Raw genomic sequence first — 17,944 nt, forward strand, 5'->3', positions numbered from 1 at the left:
ATGTTACCACAATTTGGTGGAGCGTCGGAAACAGTGAGAAAAAGGGAGTGAATCGCGCGATGGCTCTGGAATATCTTCTGACTGAATCTTGAGCCTCATTGACAAAACTTTTTATGGCCATGAGAATAAAGCTGCGCCCACAGCTTTAAAGGTCTCCCTTTAATTTACCTTAATTTCTCCCTTAATCGCACCAATCACTGGAGAGCTCCATATAAATGGCTCCCCAGCACTCGTTCCACAGCGACTGCAGGTGATGGCAGCCAGGAAGCCCACACCACAATTCTCGGAGGGAGCCCTCACCAGACTTCTCGGTGGAGTGGAGCAAAAGTGGGATGCACTCTAACCCCGCTCCAAGAGAAGGTCACTGCCCCCGCGTCGGGATGCAGTAGTAGCCCTGGTGAGAGTAAGCTTACTGAAGAGGAGGGACGGGGCAATAGTGCCACAAGAAGATGAACGATCTTCTACGTTCAGTTCAAGTAAGTCAGCCTCATGCAATCTTTTTCTGGACCCTCTCGCACATGCCTCCTGCCTCCACTTTCATCTCTCACCCAGCCACTTTGGGCTTTGCCAACACCTGTAAGGACGCCCTCCTCCCCCCTCCCCCCAACCACCATGTTCCCCCTCCTCGCTGCCAGGCTCATCACACTCCAGCTACCACTCAAGACCCACACTGTCACACCTCATCACCATCTTAAATGTCAACAATGCCAACTACACTTTCCCTATCTGTGTCATTGCAGGACAAACTCAACAGCAACAAACATGAGCAAGCACACCCAGCCGGAGCTCAGAACCCTCACGTCATTGGAAAGAGCCCTCCAGTTGGCCAAGGAGGAGGAAGAACACGCTTGCCCTGATGGTGAAGTGGGGGTAGCAGACAAACATCATAATCCTCAAGACAAGATATGGGGTGGCACGGTAGCACAGTGGTCAGCATAGCAGTCTCACAGCGCCAGGGACCCGGGTTCAATTCCCACTTGAGTCACTGTCTGCGTGGAGTTTGCATGTCCTCCCTGTGTCTGCGTGGGTTTCCTCCGGGTGCTCCAATTTCCTCCCACAGTCCAGAGATGTGCGAGTTAGGTGGATTGGCTATGCTAAATTGCCCTTAGTGTCAGGGGGACTAGCTAGGGTAAACTGATAGGGTCGTGGGGATAGGGCCTGAGTGGGATTGTGGTCGGTGCAGACTCAATGGGCTGAATGGCCTCCTTCTGCGCTGTAGGGATTCTATGCTGTCCTCAAGTCTCAAGTGAGTAATCAAAGTTCCCTCATTTATCCCCATAATGCACAAATGGCATCTGCTTTCTCTTGCAGTCAAAGTAGCCACACAGGCTGGATGATCCTCACGGCCCCGGAACCAACTGGCCTTGAGCAGCTCTGAGGGAGACTTCCCAAACCCCACCATAAAAGAGCCGTCACAACTGTCACCCATGCCCAGCACCAGGGTAAATACTCACACATAGTGATGTGGATCACTTGGTATACAACCTGGGGCTTTTCACTCAGGAGACCCCATGAGTGTCCAGCCCAGCTGAGTCCCTGTTTCGTATGAGCGACACACCTCCAAAACCAATACCAATTAGGGCACCACTGCAATACCCGTGCTGCCTGAAAACAGGCCAGGCCCCTCAAGATCCAGGCCACCAAGGACACCCACCAAGGTCATCTCAGGCAATATGAGCATAGAAGTCAGCAGGCCTCCTCAACCTCAGCTGTGGATCCTGGGAAAACACCTAGACGTGGTGGGAGGGTGAGGAAGATTAAGAAGTGATAGGCACCTAGTTGGCACAGGTGAAAGTAGGTACAAGCGTAGAGAAGTCACCACTGTATATAGTCACAAAAAGTAAATCACTCCGTTAACTCACAGAACCTGTCATATCATGCTGCCAATCTCGGCAAACCCACGCACAGACACAGTGCTTCATTCCTTTGGAGTGTGAGAATGGCTGTGCTATGTCTCTCCCACACTGAGGGCAGAGTAAAGAAGCCATGTTGCAGGCAGGACCCTTCAAAGCCCGTAACGTCCAGGGAGTGGCGAGTCAGGTGAGACTGAGGAAGCAAAGCATGTACACAGCTCCAGCGGCGAAGCGCAAAATGAGTGGAATGAAGGAGGACATGCCCCCTTTTCATGGCACCCGCTGTCATGAAGCAGATGAGTTTAAAAGTCCCATTGATGGGGAGAAGATAAGTTTCTAAAGTAAGTGAATAGAATACGGAGGTGGGGTTTGGACATATGGGGGGAGGGGCATCCAGTCATGCAGCAGTGGGGGGTGGGCTGTTTGGGCATGGGGGGGGGAATCAAATTGAGGACGGGTGGGATATGGACATGGACATACTGGGGGTTGATCTGGACCATGAGGAGAAAGGGATATGGATATTGGGAGAGCTCTGGACATCGGGCGCAGGGCGGGGTGTAGTGTGATGGGGGATGGGGAGTTCGGACATCAGATGCCTGGGAGGTTTAGACCTGAAGAGGGGTGTAGGCAGGGGCAAGGGGAGTAGGGAAAATGATTGGGCCCCAGGGTGGATTCAGGCCCATAAGGCCCAGATGGGTTAGGGGTTCAGATTGATGCAGGAGGTGGGGAGTGGGCTGGGGGAGTCAGGTGGGTGGGAAATACTAGAGGGGGTGAGTGTTTCTCTGGGGATGGTTGCGGCAGGTCGGCTAGAGGTCGGAGGTGTGGGGGATGTACCATGCCAGCCTCGGTCTGGGTGTTTAAAATAGTTAGAGGTTTATAGCATTTTATTTTCCCTTCTAGCCCTTGCAAAGTAATTATTAGAATGAAACTGGCAAAATCATTCCAAGTTAGTGATGTAACGCACTTTGTTGGATCGTTCTCAACCCAATGCGATTGTCCGGGGGAAGTTTGTCCTTCTGGACAATTGCCACCTAAAACCTTACCTGGGAACTTCCAAGAGGGATTCCCCAGCACAATTTTGGGGTACCCCCCAAATCTGACGTGGGAGAGCCAGGAAGTTGTGGGCCATGTAATTTTGACAACTGTCTACAGAATCCATAGACCACTTTGTCAGCAGATGTAGACAAAAAGGGTAAATACTCTGATTTTTTAAAACACACAGTGAACAGACAGGATTGTTGACGTGGTGATCACTCCCATGGAAGCATTCCAGAAAGACCTGCTGGATAAACCCAAAACTTGTAGCATCGAAGAGCTAATCAAGGATGGATACATAAGTATGAAGCGATTCTCACAACTTGACAAAGCGTTCAGGTCTGAAAGTACAACTAGAATACCCAAACCTAGTAAGGCATATGGAAAGTGTAGACTTCTACATTTGGTAGACAGACCAAGCAAGATCTACACAATACAAAGTTACATTTGAGACCCGACACCTCTAACTGCAACTATTCCATCACTGGTAGAGCTTATGGTTGGCAGACCACTGCGGACCAATCTACATACGCTTACCCATTCTACTCTCTCAGAGACTGGAGAGCAACTTTTAAAACTGCAGGGGAAGATGACCAACATACATGATTAGAATGCAAGTACAGATCTGCCAAGTTTACAGTTGGGACAACAAGTTTAAAACCTAGATCCTACAGAAGGTACATAGTAATCTGAGCTGAGGTTGCAAGAATTTGTTCAGAACCCAGGTCTGATGAAGCCATTAAACACAAAGGTGTAAAAGTGAGGCATAATCGAATACAGATCCTCAACCACTATACGTTCCTATTGCCTCTAGGACAAAATCCCAAGTGCAACCATGAACAACATCCAAGAACGACAATGCCACAAATCACTGGGCAATTAAATAGATTTCCTGACAAGGTTCTGAGTGAAGGTCTGGACATGCCATGCAGATTGCCATCACGCTTTAGAGACTCATAGATTAATCAGTTCTATGCACTTATAGAATAGTAGCTAAATGTGAACATGTATTGTAAGTAGTTATACTTCCTTGAATGGGGAAAAATATTTTAAAAAGAAAAAGGGATGTTGTAATATACCTTTAAGGGATATCGAACGGCAACACTAGAAGATAATCATGTCATCTGATCCATTCTTAGTTTCACTTTTGCTTTGAGTAGAGCACACATACTCAGCTCTGATGTTTTCAAGCTTTATACCTTCTTACGATCAGGTGAGGAATGACAAACTGGTTCCCCTTCATTCAGCCTCCTCAGTCAGGAACAACAAAGGCTTTAAAATTTATTTTCCCCATAGATTCCATTTCCAATCCAAATGTATTTAATTTTAATAAAGAGCCAATCAAATTAGGTTTTCTTGGGTCAAAGGCCGGTTAGTATTGGGTAGGTTCGGCAACCAGAAAATATCACGAGAAGGTAAAAGTTGTGTTTTACGTTGGTGGGAAGTTTTCCATGATCATCCCCTCCCCCCATCATTGCTGTTTGCCCTTTGCTTGTTTCCCTTTATTCAATGTCGGGAACCCCATTTTAAAACATTTGCATCTCATTACCAGGTCCGTACACTGGAATCGTACCCCCTCCATTCCATCAAACATCCATTCACAGCAACATGATGTCAAAACGGCTCGAATCATGACTGACTTCATAAACATGCACCTGGCAAGCACCCCTCCGAGGGCAGCTCAAGAGTGAACATAGTGCTCATGGAGCAGCTCTGTGTGTTCAGGGGGCTGACTGGCTCTGACTGGGGGTGACCAGCCTTTGACTCAGGGTACAGGTTCTGACCAGCCTTTGACTTGAGATTACCGGCTCTGATTGGGGTGACCAGTCTTTGACTCAGGGTGACCTGCCATGACTCGAATGGGATTGGGTAATATTGGAGCCTGGAGCAAGACTGGGGTAACAGTGGAAGGGCATGGGGTAGGGAGGGGGTTGTGGGGGGGGAGCAGGATGTAGGGGGAAGAATCCAGGATACCGGGGCCTAGTCAGAGGAGACTGTGCGGAAGATTTGAGCAGAACCTTGAGTTCTGGCACCCTCTGTCAGTCTAGGATCTCTCCTTTGTGTTGCGTGTCAGCTGCTCCTGAATGAAAGTAGATAAATAGATGGAGAGAGTGTAAGCAGGACGCATGCCAGGGCATATGACAAGGATGCCTGGCATTTGTGCATGGTGAGTGGGATTAGCAAAGTGATGAGGACACAACCCACAGGGAAGATGATGACGTGTGTGGGAGAGTTTGTGATGGTGTTTCTTGAGCTGGCATTGAGTGAGATCCCTGTGGATGTGTGATGGGTGTGTATGTGTGTAAGTTGAGAGTGATGAGAAGAGTGACTTCCTCTGACCGAACAGAGGAGATCATTTATCCTCTTCCTGCACTGGATAGCTGTCCTCTTCTATAGAGATTTGGCACTCATTCTTCACACATCTTTTCAGAGGGGGTTCTTGTTGCTTTTCTCATGTTCACATTGGAAGAGGGCCTTGTATTTTAAAGAGGTTTGCGGAGTTATTTTAAAACATCAAATTTCCAGTCAGTTGCGAGGTTTTTAAAAATTATTTTTCAAAAATAGAAGCATTTTAATGACAGCCTATGTCTAACTTCTCAGTCAGACCCTGTTCTTATGAATGATTGGATCCTTGTGTCTTGAACAGTAAATAAGCCTAAGGCATTATATCATCATAATAACACAATAGAGATGCACCACATTCTTGAACTGTTGCAGTCGCTGAGGTATAGTTACACCCACAGTGCTGTTAGGAAGGGAGTTCCAGGGTTTTGACCCAATGAAAGTGAAAGAATGGTGATATAGTTCCAAGTCAGAATAGTTAGTGGCTTGGAGGGGAACTTGCAGGTAGCTGTGTTCCCATGTGTCTTTGAAGTTTGTTTATTTATTAGTCACAAGTAGGCTTATGTTAACACTGCAATGAAGTTACTGTGAAAATCCCCTGCTGTCCATGTTCATCCAGGTTGGTAGAGGTCATGGCTTTGACAGGAGCCTTTGAGAGTTGCTGCATTGCATCTTGTAGATAGAAACATAGATGATAGGAGCAGGAATAGGCCATTTGGCCCTCCGAGCCTGCTCTGCCATTTATCATGATCATGGCTGATCCAACTCAATAGCCTAATCCTGCTTTCTCCCAATAACCTTTGATCCCATTCGCCCCAAATGCTATATCTAGCCGCCTCTTGAATACATTCAATGTTTTGGCATCAACTACTTCCTGTGGTAATGAATTCCACAGGCTCATCACTCTTTGGGTGAAGAAATGTCTCCTTATCTCCGTCCTAACTGGTCTACCCCAAGATGGTACACAGTGCTGCCACTGTGTGCTAGTGGTGGATCGAGTGATTGTTGAAGATGGTGAATGGGGTACCAATCAAGTGGGCTGTTGTATCCGAGATGGTGTTGAGCTTCTTGAATGTTGTTGGAGCTGCACTCATCCATCAGACCCCTGACTTATGCCTTGTAGATGGTGGACAGGCTCTGGGGAGTCCAGAGATGCATTACTGTCCACAGAATTCCCAGCTGCTGATCTGCACCTGTAGCTACAGTATTTATATCATAGAATCATAGAATCCCTACAGGACAGAAGGAGGCCATTTGGCCCATCAAGCCTGCACTGACCACAATTCCCCATGGCCCTACCCCATGACCCCATGAATTTGCATTGCTCATCCCCCTGACACCAAGGGGCAATTTAGCTTGGCCAATCAACCTAACCTGCACATCTTTGGACTAATGACTAATCCAGTTCAGTTTCTGGTCAATGGAACCTGCAGGATGTTGCAAGAGAGGGATTCAATGATGGTAATGTTCTTTGATGTCATGGGAGATACTTGGATTTTTCTTGTCGAAGATGGTCACTGTGTGGCACGAATGTTATATGTTATTTAACACTCAACGTGAATGTTGTCCAGGTCTTGTGGACTGCTTCGGTACCTGAGGAGTTGCAAATAGTGCTGAACACAGTGCAGTCATCAGTGTACATTCCCATTTCTGACCCTATGACTGAGGGAAGGTCACTTATAAAGCATCTGAAGTTGGTTGGACCTGGCATGCCTGAGATGATATCCTGTGGCTGAGATGATTGACTTCCAACAATCAAACCATCTTCCTTTATTTTTCCCCTGACTCCCATTGATATCGGTTTTGCTAGGGCTCCTTGACGCTTCACTCAATTAAATCTTTCCTTGATGTCAAGGGCCATCACTCTCACCTCATCTAAAGAACAAAAGAACAAAGAAAATTACAGCACAGGAACAGGCCCTTCGACCCTCCAAGCCTGCACCGACCATGCTGCCTGACTGAACTAAAAACCCCTATCCTTCTGGGGACCATATCCCTCCATCCCCATCCTAAAAGAACAAAGAACCTCTTGAGCTCCGTTCCTTTGTCCATGTTTGGTCCAAGGCTCTAATAAGGTCAGGAGATACGTGACCCTGGCAGAACACAAACTGAGTATATGAGCAGCTCGCTGCTATGTAAGTGGCACTTGGTTGCACTGTTGACAACACCATCCCTTTGCTGAAGGAGGGATTTAGAATTGGAGGATTTTAACCCCTCACAGCGCCTTTACCTGTGTCTTAGAGAGTCGCTGTGGGGAGGAGTGGTGGGGCTGTCCATTGGTTGGTGGTTAAATTTGAAGCCTGTGAATCACTTTCTCCTGAATTTAGGTGATCTGTGTGAGGTGAAGGATAGTATGGGCGGGATTCTCTGGACCCCGCCACTCCGGTGGCACGTTTCTTGAAGGTGGGAGGCAGCACGCCGTTGACCAGCGGTGGAATCTTCTGGCCCCGCTGCTATCAGTGGGATTTCCCATTGACTCCACCCACCACCGCCGGGACATCCATGGCTGGGGTGCACCATCGGCGGGACCAGAGATCCTCGGGGTGGAAAGGGTGGGAAATTCTGTCCATAGTGTGCGAATGTTGTTTACTTTAAATTGAATTTGAATGGGACGTCTTTCTAACTTAAAGGTGCTACACAAATGCAAGTTTTTGTTGCCTCCCAAGTGGTATCAGACATCTGTACTGATAGATCTATGGGCAGCACTCTGCTAAATTCGAGGAAGATTCTTTAATTTGTTTTCTGCAGAAAACGCAAGTAAAAATAAAAAAATAGACAGGGCAGCTAATTTGTGTATAGCAAGCTTCCATAAACAGCAATATGAAAATAACCAAATAATCTGTTCTATGCGATGCTGATTGAGGATTAAATATTGGCCAGGATACTGGAAATAACTCCCTTTCTCTTTGAAATAGTGCCATGGGACCTTTACATCCACCTGCACAGACTGATGGAGCCTTGGTTTAATGTCTCATCTAAAAGATGGCACCTGCAGCAGTGCAGCTTACCACCCAGTACTGCACAGGAGTGTCAGCCTTGATTTTGGTGCTCAAGTCCTGGAGTGGGCCCTGAACTCAGAGTCTTGTGACTGAGGTGAGTGTGACCAGCTGAGCCACAGCAGACAGCATGTAAGAGGGCTCCTACCACTGAGTCCAAACTTAGGAGAGCAGGGGACTTTGAGGTGTCAGCGCTGCAATGCATTAATCGGCTGAAAGTGCTACGATTGGAAAGGTTCTGCCAGCTGCCAATGGTGAGCCACCTCTGCCACTGGAAAATAGCTGCGGGGTGAGTTTGGGTGGGGTGGGGTGGTGAATCCTGTTCAATGTATTTTATCAGCTATCTTATTCAAGAGCCTTCAGTGTAGATACCAATCTAAGCTCATTGCTACTTAACATCTTCTAAATAATCTTTCTACCCTGTGTAGCGCTATTGGAGGTGCTATCTTTGAGATAAGACATTAAACTGAGGCCCCATCAGTTCCCTTAGATGAATATGGAAGATCCCATGACACTATTTTAATAAATAACAGTGGTGTCATCCTGGTGTCCTGGCAAATGCTTGTCCCTCAATCAACATCACAAAATAGATTACCTAGTCATTATCACATTGCTGTTTATGGGAGCTTGCTGTGAGTGAATTGGTTATTATGTTTCCTACAGTAAAATGGTACTACACTTTAAAAGTACTTTCTTCATTGGAAAGTGCTTTGGGACATCCCGTGGTCATGCATTTGAGTGATAGGTAATGAAGGTGATACAAAGAAACGGGCTAAAAAAAAACTAGCTCTGTTATACAAAACATGAGCACTCAGCTATTGCCCTTGGTGTGTAAGTGAAAATTTCCCTCATCCTATTTTTCGATTTGCACTCTGCCCCATGTGGTTATGATATCTCTGCAGCTACTAATTTGTTCAACCAGTGAATCATCTCCACCATCATAAGGTGATGCTCTTGTCCTTAGCAGAACCTTCCCCGTCTCCCATCCTGGTTATTTCCTGGTATAGCTGACTTAGCCGTCAATTACTAAACCGGTCTAAACCACATCATGCAGTATCGGATTTCACTCTGAAAAACTGTCCATGTGTCAGGATCGTTCTGGAGAGGAAAGGTAATGATTTTCCCCTTAAATGCCTCCTAAAACTCCTCGATCAACCCATTTAAGGAACTTAGGGAATTAGTTGTCACTAAGGTAACCCTGCCTGCTCAGTGCAAAGCTGAACCTGGCAGGGTCCTTCTGTAAACAGGCAAATGAGATGTTGTCATTGGCTGGGCTCTAATCTTGGTCAGTGGGCTGATGTTTTTGCTGATTTCTGGCCAGGTGAATCGAGCTGGTTAGCAGAGCTCCAAAGAGATCAAGCTGGATTTTAAAAAAAGGTTTGCGTGAGGCCATGGAAATGGAGCAGCATCTTTACATCTCTGCTTTCTAAAACAGTGATGGGCAACCCAGGCTACTGAATGTGCCGTACGAGTGGCCCTCCTTCATCTCAAAGAGCCATGAGGTTGAAATTGGCATGTGCATTAACCATTATCCCATGAAGAAGATTAAATACATTTAACAGGCACTGAATATGGAGTTACAGAAAATGCTCAATCATTCATATATTAATTGAACTATTAATTTCAAATGGAAAAAAACAAAATAAATATTTACATTTACCTTATGTATATTACAATTTACTCTGCTTATCAAATCTAATACCAGTTACAACTAAAGGTTAGTCATTTTTTAATTACACAGATATGTGGTTTAGGTATCTATTTTATTTTAATGTATTTATATTTATTTACCTTTAGTTTTATTAATAAACCCTACTGCTTTACAACTGCTGTTATAAAAACTTTGTTATAAAGAAACCCTCACATTTACCAATAAATTGTAAGAGTGTTTAAAACTAAATGAAGAAAACAAATGGTTCAAAGTTTATTTATTAGTATCACAAGCTGCAATGAAGTTACTGTAAAAATCCCCAAGTTGCCACACTCCAGCATCTGTTCGGGTACACTGAGGGAGAATTTAGCATGACCAATCCACCTAATTGGCATGTCTTTCAGACTGTGGGAGGAAACCAGAGGAAACCCACGCAGACACGGGGAGAAGGTGCAAACTCTGCGCAGACAGTGACCCAAGCCAGGAATCAAACCCGGGTCCTTGGTGCCGTGAGGCAGCAGTGCTAACCATTGTGCCGCTGTACCGCCTGCTCTCACCAACCAATCGCTCTGCTCTCAGTGTCACTCTTTCTCAGATTCTTTTATTTCCCACCTCCACTCTCACTCTCGCAAACTCCACTCACACTGTCTTAACAAAATGTCTCGTGGGTCACAGTTAGAACCCTGATGGGCCTCACGCAGTGCCAGATTTAGGCATAAGCTAAACAAGCTACAGCTTAGGGCCTCACAATCCGCAGGGGCCTTACAAAATTTCAGAATTTGTCTTGAGGTGTTTTAAAATTACACGTGGCTTTTTATGTGTTCTGTAGTTATACTATATTATAATCTATGAGAGAGATCAAGCCAGCCAAATGATAAATATGTAATCAGTAAATGCATTCATTTGAAAATAATTTGTATTTTTCACTTTAAATACCTTGCTATTAAATAATTAAAAGGCATAATTATGTTTTCAATGTTTTTGTGGTGATCCAAGGTCCTGTTTTGGTGCGCACCTTTGTGAGATCTTTTGGTGGAACTTTTTAACAAGTGGCCTCCAAGCTTTTTGTAGCTTAGGGCCTCACCAAGTCTAAATCCAGCACTGGCTGCACTCAGCCCACTGGCTGCAAGTTGCCCACCATTGTTCTAAAAAGCTGACCTCTCCCGAAACCCCAGTCAAATAGCCAGAAACGGCATGATGGCAGCACAGTGTCATACTGGTTAGCACTGCTGCCTCACAGCGCCAGGGACCCGGTTTCGATTCCCAGCTTGGGTCACTGTCCATGTGGAGTTTACATGTTCTCCCCATGTCTGCATGGGTTTCCTCTAGGTGCTCCAGTTTCCTCTTACAGTCTGAAAGATGTGCTGGTTAGGTGCATTGACCTGAACAGGCGCCGGAGTGTGACGACTTGGGAAATTTCACAGTAACTTCATTGCAGTGTTAATATTAGCCTTACTTGTGACTAATAAATAAAATTCTACTTTAAAAAAAATATAAAAAGAGGTCATAAGACCGGTTACAAGTATATAGAAATGAGGAGAGACAGGAAAAATTACCAGAGGAATGAGGAAATGGCAGGGATGATGAACAAATATTTTGTGTCTATCTTCATCGTAAATGGCATGAATTAGGTACTTGAAATAGAAGGTAATGAAGGGGCTACTGAGAGTTAAGAGCTTAAGGTAATTAATATTAACAAAGTAACTTAAGGGTCTAAAAGCTGACAAATCCCTAGCACAGGACCACAAACTGAGGCTCTAAAATGTGTATTTGTAGAGCTGTATAGGTTATGATTTTCCAAAATTGCCTCGATTTGAGAACAATCACATCGGATTGGAAGGTAACAAATGCAACATTTCTATTCAAGAAGGGAGAGTGAAAACAAGGAATAAATCACCAACCCCTTACCCTCCCGACCAATTCCACCTCATTCTCGATCACTATCTGTGGGTGAGCCAGACTGTCCCAAAGTGAGCTGTCCATCACTAAAGTCACCTACTTCCACCTCTGAAACATAATGGTCAGAATTATATGACCTTATCGCACTCATTTTGTGACTGGAAAATGTCATAAAATCGGGCGCGATGCGACTAACAGAGACCGGCCACCTCGTTCACTTTCACTGCTCCAGCGCTCCAGGAAAGGCGCCCATTTTCACGCCCATCCCATCTTATCAAAAAAAATCGGCATGATCGGGACCCCGCCCAAAATGGGCAAAACATCAATTTGCATTTTTTTGCATTCATCACAATGTAATTAATGAGCTTCACTCCCAATCATCCCAGCTCACCTTCCGTAACCACCTCGTTCACTGCAACTGGCAAGCAAAACACCTCATGTATAAAAGTTGGCTTCAGGCACTGGAGCAGTGAGAGTGAGCGAGGCGGTAGGTCTCTGCTTTCAAACAGCTCCGTGTTGCAGGGGGTGAGGTTGTTATGTGGTGGCTATGTTGCGTTTCGGGTCGGGGGGGCCTGCGAGTGTGTGTGGGGAGTGGTGGGGGGCTGTTGATGCTCACAGGGTCCGACTTCAGCCTTTCAGCATGGACCCGGGTCTTAGCGCTGACTCTGGGTCGAAGTGGTAGCAGCAGAAGGCAATGTTGATGATGGGGGATGGGCTGGAAACTCTCAGGGGTGGCATTGCTGCAGCCTCAGGACTTGTCAAACAGCACTGTCTGCGGCCACTGTTGCATGGCTTCTGAGTGTGAGTGTGGGGGGAAGGGGAATGGGGGGGCTGTGTTGACATTCTGGGGGACTGTGGGGTGGATATGGAGGGGGCGGTATGTGTTGCTGGGGGGCTGTGGGGGTGGAATTGGGCAGTGTGTGTTGCTGAGTGGGGGGTAGCAAAGTCCTTTAACTTATCCATCTCTCTCTGTCATTGCCCCACCCTCCCGCTCCCCCACTCCAGATTGATGAGATGTCTTTTGCAGTGCAACCCATTGATCTTGCTGTTCTTTTGGTTGCTGTTGGAGCTGAGGAGAATGAATTGTGGGTAGAGGAGGCCCAGGCCTTACCACTCACAGGGGGAGAGGGAATCGGCCGCCTGAGACAGGACGTGACCGTCATTCACCCTGAGGGGGGAGCAGGAGAAGGAGGGAGCAGAGACCGCGGCAGTTCCGCATGTGAGTGTCCTTTGAGCACTGTCGGACACTTGTGCCACCGACGGCTCTGGCTCTGAAAGGAGACAGTGTAATGCCTGTGCCATTTATTACAGGACCTGGTATCTCAGGGCACGGGGGGCACCCACTCCTGGTGGCTGTGAAATTGACAGCCGCCTAAAACTTTTATGCCACCGGGTCCTTCCAGACCACCAATGGAGATTTCCCAATCATCCGTCCACAAGTATATGAAGGGGGTCCCGGATGCCCTGTATGCCTGGGCTGCCCCGTATATAAAATGTGACATGGGCCAGGCTCAGCAGGAAGCGTAGGTTGCAGGATCCATGGCCATTGCGGGGATGTCAAATGTGCAGGGGGCTATAGACTACACCCACATCACCCTCAAGGCCCCAGTGGAAAATCCTGGAAGATTCATGAACAGAAAGGACATCCATTATATCAATGTGTAGTTGGTGTGTGACCATCAACTGCACATCACGCACGTCTGTGCCAGATGCTCCGGCAGCGTGCATGACAGCTGTATAATGAGGAGCTGGAGGTCTATGAGGAGGAGCCCAGGGTGCAGGGATGGCTCGTGGGGGACATGGGGTACGCGCTTTGGACTTGGCTGACGATGCCTGCGTGGAGGCCTGAGATGGAGGCACAGACCCGATATAATGAGGCCCAATTTGCCACCTGGTCAATCGTGGAGCAGTGCAAATGACTCCTCAAAACACGGTTCAGGTGCCTGGACTGCTCTGGCAGGGCACTCCAATGTAGTCCCCTGATATTGTCCCGCATTGTGGTGGTGTGCTGTGCCCTGCATAACCTGGCACAGCAGCGGGGAGACCTTGGAGGAGGAGGAGGTGGTGGAGGCTGACCAGCCGGGCATCACTGGAGAGGTGACACCCAGGAGGAAGAGGAGGAGGAAGAGGAGGAAGAGGACAACAACAATAACCAACAGCACCCAGGCGCTGCAGGGCTGGCGGCAGCAAGGGTCAGGCATGCAAGGACAGCGAGGGAGGCCCCTAACACCGTGTGTTCTGGGAACTAGAGGCCTGTGTTGCTGCACATGGGTTCCAACTCGCCCCCTCCCCCCTTGTGCACCCCGACAATCTCCTGCAACATTGTAACAGGAGATTGGTACTCTGTGTTAGCGAGTTTCTGTAGCAGGCAGGAGGGTGATGATGACTCTCTATGCAGTATTGTGACGATGCCCTGATGCAAACTAGTCTGACTCCTACCTGAGCTTCACATGCACGCTGGCACCTGGGCCCATATCTGGGTGGGGGGTAAGGGAGCACTAAACACTTATGCATGGCCTCGGGACAGGTGGGGGAGTCTCCCTTGTTCTGGGGATGCCAGGGCAGATGTTGTAATTCGCTGCCACTGCATGCCACTCGCTGAAGCCAGTGAATTATTTGACCGCCTTGATTTTCACAGCAGCTCTGCGCTGAGCACCTTCCCCCACTGACATCAACATGCAGGGTCCCTCCAGTGAACATTGGGGTAACTACATTCCTATTGGAGGCTAATCAGAGACATATTAGTTACAGCTGTGGCGTGCGATAACATTTATTGGTGCCAATAAAAGTGCCATCAAAATAAGTGTTAATTTATACCAAGTGAAATCGAGACTTTAAAGTGCCTAAATATTCTATTTAACTGGTGTATTCCTTCACCTGTACCATCTTAGTGCAACGACAACTTCTTAACTTTAGGTGGCCTACCACTGCATCTTGGTGTCTTCCCAGGATGTACATCAGACGCGGACGTGGCCTGTTGTCTACCGCACCCCATGGCCTGTGATGCCCTTGGTAAGCGTCCTTTGGAAAGCTTGGACTTTGAAGGCCCTGGCCGGCTTAAAGGAGTCACAACCAGTATCCATGTCACCCTATTCATCCTGCTGCCCCTGAGATGCCGCGGTGTCAGGAAGCGGGGAGTCAGAAGGTGTAGCCGCTGCCGCAGTCTCCTGGGTGGAAAGCCCCATCATGGGCTTGAGCACTTCCTCCTCTCTCAGGATTCTTGTGGGCTCCCTGGGTCACTCTATGGGATGGCAGTGCTTCTGAAGCTTGGTTGTCACCTGGCCCTGCGAGTCCTGGAGGACCACCTGCGTTCTAACCATGGTGGGCGAGCCTTCAGTGATGGCCCTCTGAGTTGGCAGCCATCTGTCAAAAGCAGCCTTTTGAGACTGGGCTATGCTCTGCAGCCCCTCAACCATGACCCTCTGTGACTGGGCCACATTTTTGTAAGGGCTGCTGCCATAGCCCGCTGTGACTCGGCGCTGTCCCGCTGGGTCTCCTGCAAGCTCTGCAGCCCCTCAGCCAGGACCCTCTATGACTGGGCCAGGTTCTCAAGGGCTGCAGCCATAGCCCACTGTGTCATGGCACTGTCCTGCTCGAGCCTCTCAGCATTGGACGAGCTGAGGCAGCCACCTTTGCAACATGTTGTCACTTTTTAAAGGAAAAGTCAATTTCAAAGTTCTACATTGAATAAAGTTCATGGGCAGGATTTTCCGGCACGCTCGCCGCAAGACCAGAAAGTCCCACCCGAGGACAATGGACCTTTGCATCGTTCACCCCTGCCCGTTACAATTCCCATGGCGGGCAGGACAAGAAAACCCCCCTCGTCATGTCTTATGACACGTTTTTAGTGGGCACGACAACCTGTTTAAGTTCTTCCAGGATTTCATTCCGCCCTTTCTCTGGAAACCTCCAGCCCTACAATGCCCCTCTCCAATTCCCTATTTTTTTGACTCTCGTGCATCCACCCCATCCTTCTGCATAAGTGCCCTTCTGAGACACATTTATTTCAGCAAACCTTCAGTCATTTCTCCAACGAGCTCCTTCTTAGACTGAACACCCAGTTATTTTCTTTTGACTCTTCATAGAAATCATAGAAACCCTACAGTGCAGAAGGAGGCCATTCGGCCCATCGAGTCTGCACCGACCACAATCCCACCCAGGCCCTACCCCCACATATTTACCCACTAATCCCTCTAACCTACGCATTTTAGGATTCTAAGGGCCAATTTTTAACCTGGTCAATCAACCTAACCCGCACATCTTTGGACTGTGGGAGGAAACCGGAGCACCCGGAGGAAACCCACGCAGACACGAGGAGAACGCACAAACTCCACACAGACAGTGACCCGAGCCGGGAATCAAACCCAGGACCCTGGAGCTGTGAAGCAGCAGTGCTAACCACTGCGCTCCCGTGCCGCCTCTTTGAAATGCCTTGTGTTTTTGTTCTTTGTTGAAGGTGCTAGATAAATGCAGTTTGTTGCAGTTTTAAAAGACACCAGATAACACATCTAACTTGTTTTTTCCTTACTCTATTTCAATGACACATAGAGTTAGTGTAATTAACAGACTAATTGAAGTGACCTGATAGGACCATTATTATACCCTTAAATAGCTAAAACCCATTTCACAACCAGTCTGCTTCTGGTGTTACCATAACAACAATTAACCAATCAATGCACCACATACAATGCGCAACCAGGCCACAAAATAATTCAGAGACTAACAACGAGAGAGAATAAATTATTTTGCTCTCGCAGAAAGGCTTCCAGCAGAGGTAATAAATCAGAGATCTTCCTCAGGTAGGTGAAGGGAATGCTCGTTACTTGAATATCAAATGTTTACATATGTTAACTTATGCTTAACATTCCAAATCAAAAATTGTTTCAAAAATTTAATCAACGTACACGCTCAAAAATCAGTGCTTCCAATTATTAAAATCCAGACAAGAAATAAAAGCTACACTTGTTCCAAGGCTGATACTCACACTTCGGGACAATAGCCTCAGAAATAATGCTGAAGGGACTTCCACACATCATATGGACCATTCACTGTGAATGAAAACAAGGCTCAACCACTAATGCCACTCTCTACCAAACAAGATCTTTGCACCATGCCAGCCTAATTACTTTTGATTAATCCTCAAGTATTAATCAAGTGTGCGGCCCGTTGGCACAGTGGTTAACACTGCTGCCTCGCAGCACCAGGGGCCCGGGTTTGACTCTCGCCTTGGCTGACTGCCTGTGTGGAGTTTGCACATTCTCCCCTTGTCAGCGTGTGTAATGTGGCAGCAGAGTAAGAATGAAGCACTCACTTTAGAGAAACAGAAACAACTGAGGCATTGCATAATGACATGTATAGTAAGCAATACCATTTGTACTGACCTTTTACATGGTTTCAAGGGTTCACCCATGGTTCACGACACCTCTCTTCTGGAGTGATTTATGCCTCATACTGTTTACCATGGCTAATCCAGCTAACCTTGGGCACTAAGGGACAATTTGCCATGGCTAATCCACCTAATCTGCATCATTATTGGATTTTGGGAGGAAACCAGAGAATCCAGAGGATACCCATGGGAAGAACGTGCAAACTCCACACAGTCACCCAAGGCCTGGGTGAACCGGGGTCCCCAGTGTTGTGAGGCAGCAGCGCTAACCACTCTGCCACCGTGCGACACGATACATGTTTACTCTCAGGTCTCTCTGTTTCTGCACCCACTTTAGAATTGTACACTTAATTGTACCCTTCAGTTTATACTGCGTCTCCTCATTCTTCCTATTGAAAAGCATCACTTCACAATTCCCTGCATTAAATTTCATCTGCCCTGTGTCCATCCAGTCCACCAGCCTGTCTATGTCCTTTTGAAGTCTATCCTGTCCTTCTCACTGTTCACTGCGCTTCCAAGTTTTGCATCATTTGCTAAATTTAAAATTGTCTCCTGTATAGCCAAGTCCATGAATATATATTGGGAAAAGGAATGGTCCTTCTCCAGGCTTACTTTGGTTGTCAAATTGTAGAGATTGATTTTCATCTTTTGGCAAGGATTGGGTGGGTGGTGTGTGGGAGTGATTATAGTACCTATCCAAAAGACCTGAAATACTTAATAATTGTTATTTATATTTATTTAATTTAGTTAATCTATTCATTTAATTCTTCGAGTTTCTAGC

The sequence above is a fragment of the Mustelus asterias genome, chromosome 14 (genome assembly GCF_964213995.1).
Source record: "Mustelus asterias chromosome 14, sMusAst1.hap1.1, whole genome shotgun sequence".
Taxonomy (NCBI): domain Eukaryota; kingdom Metazoa; phylum Chordata; class Chondrichthyes; order Carcharhiniformes; family Triakidae; genus Mustelus; species Mustelus asterias.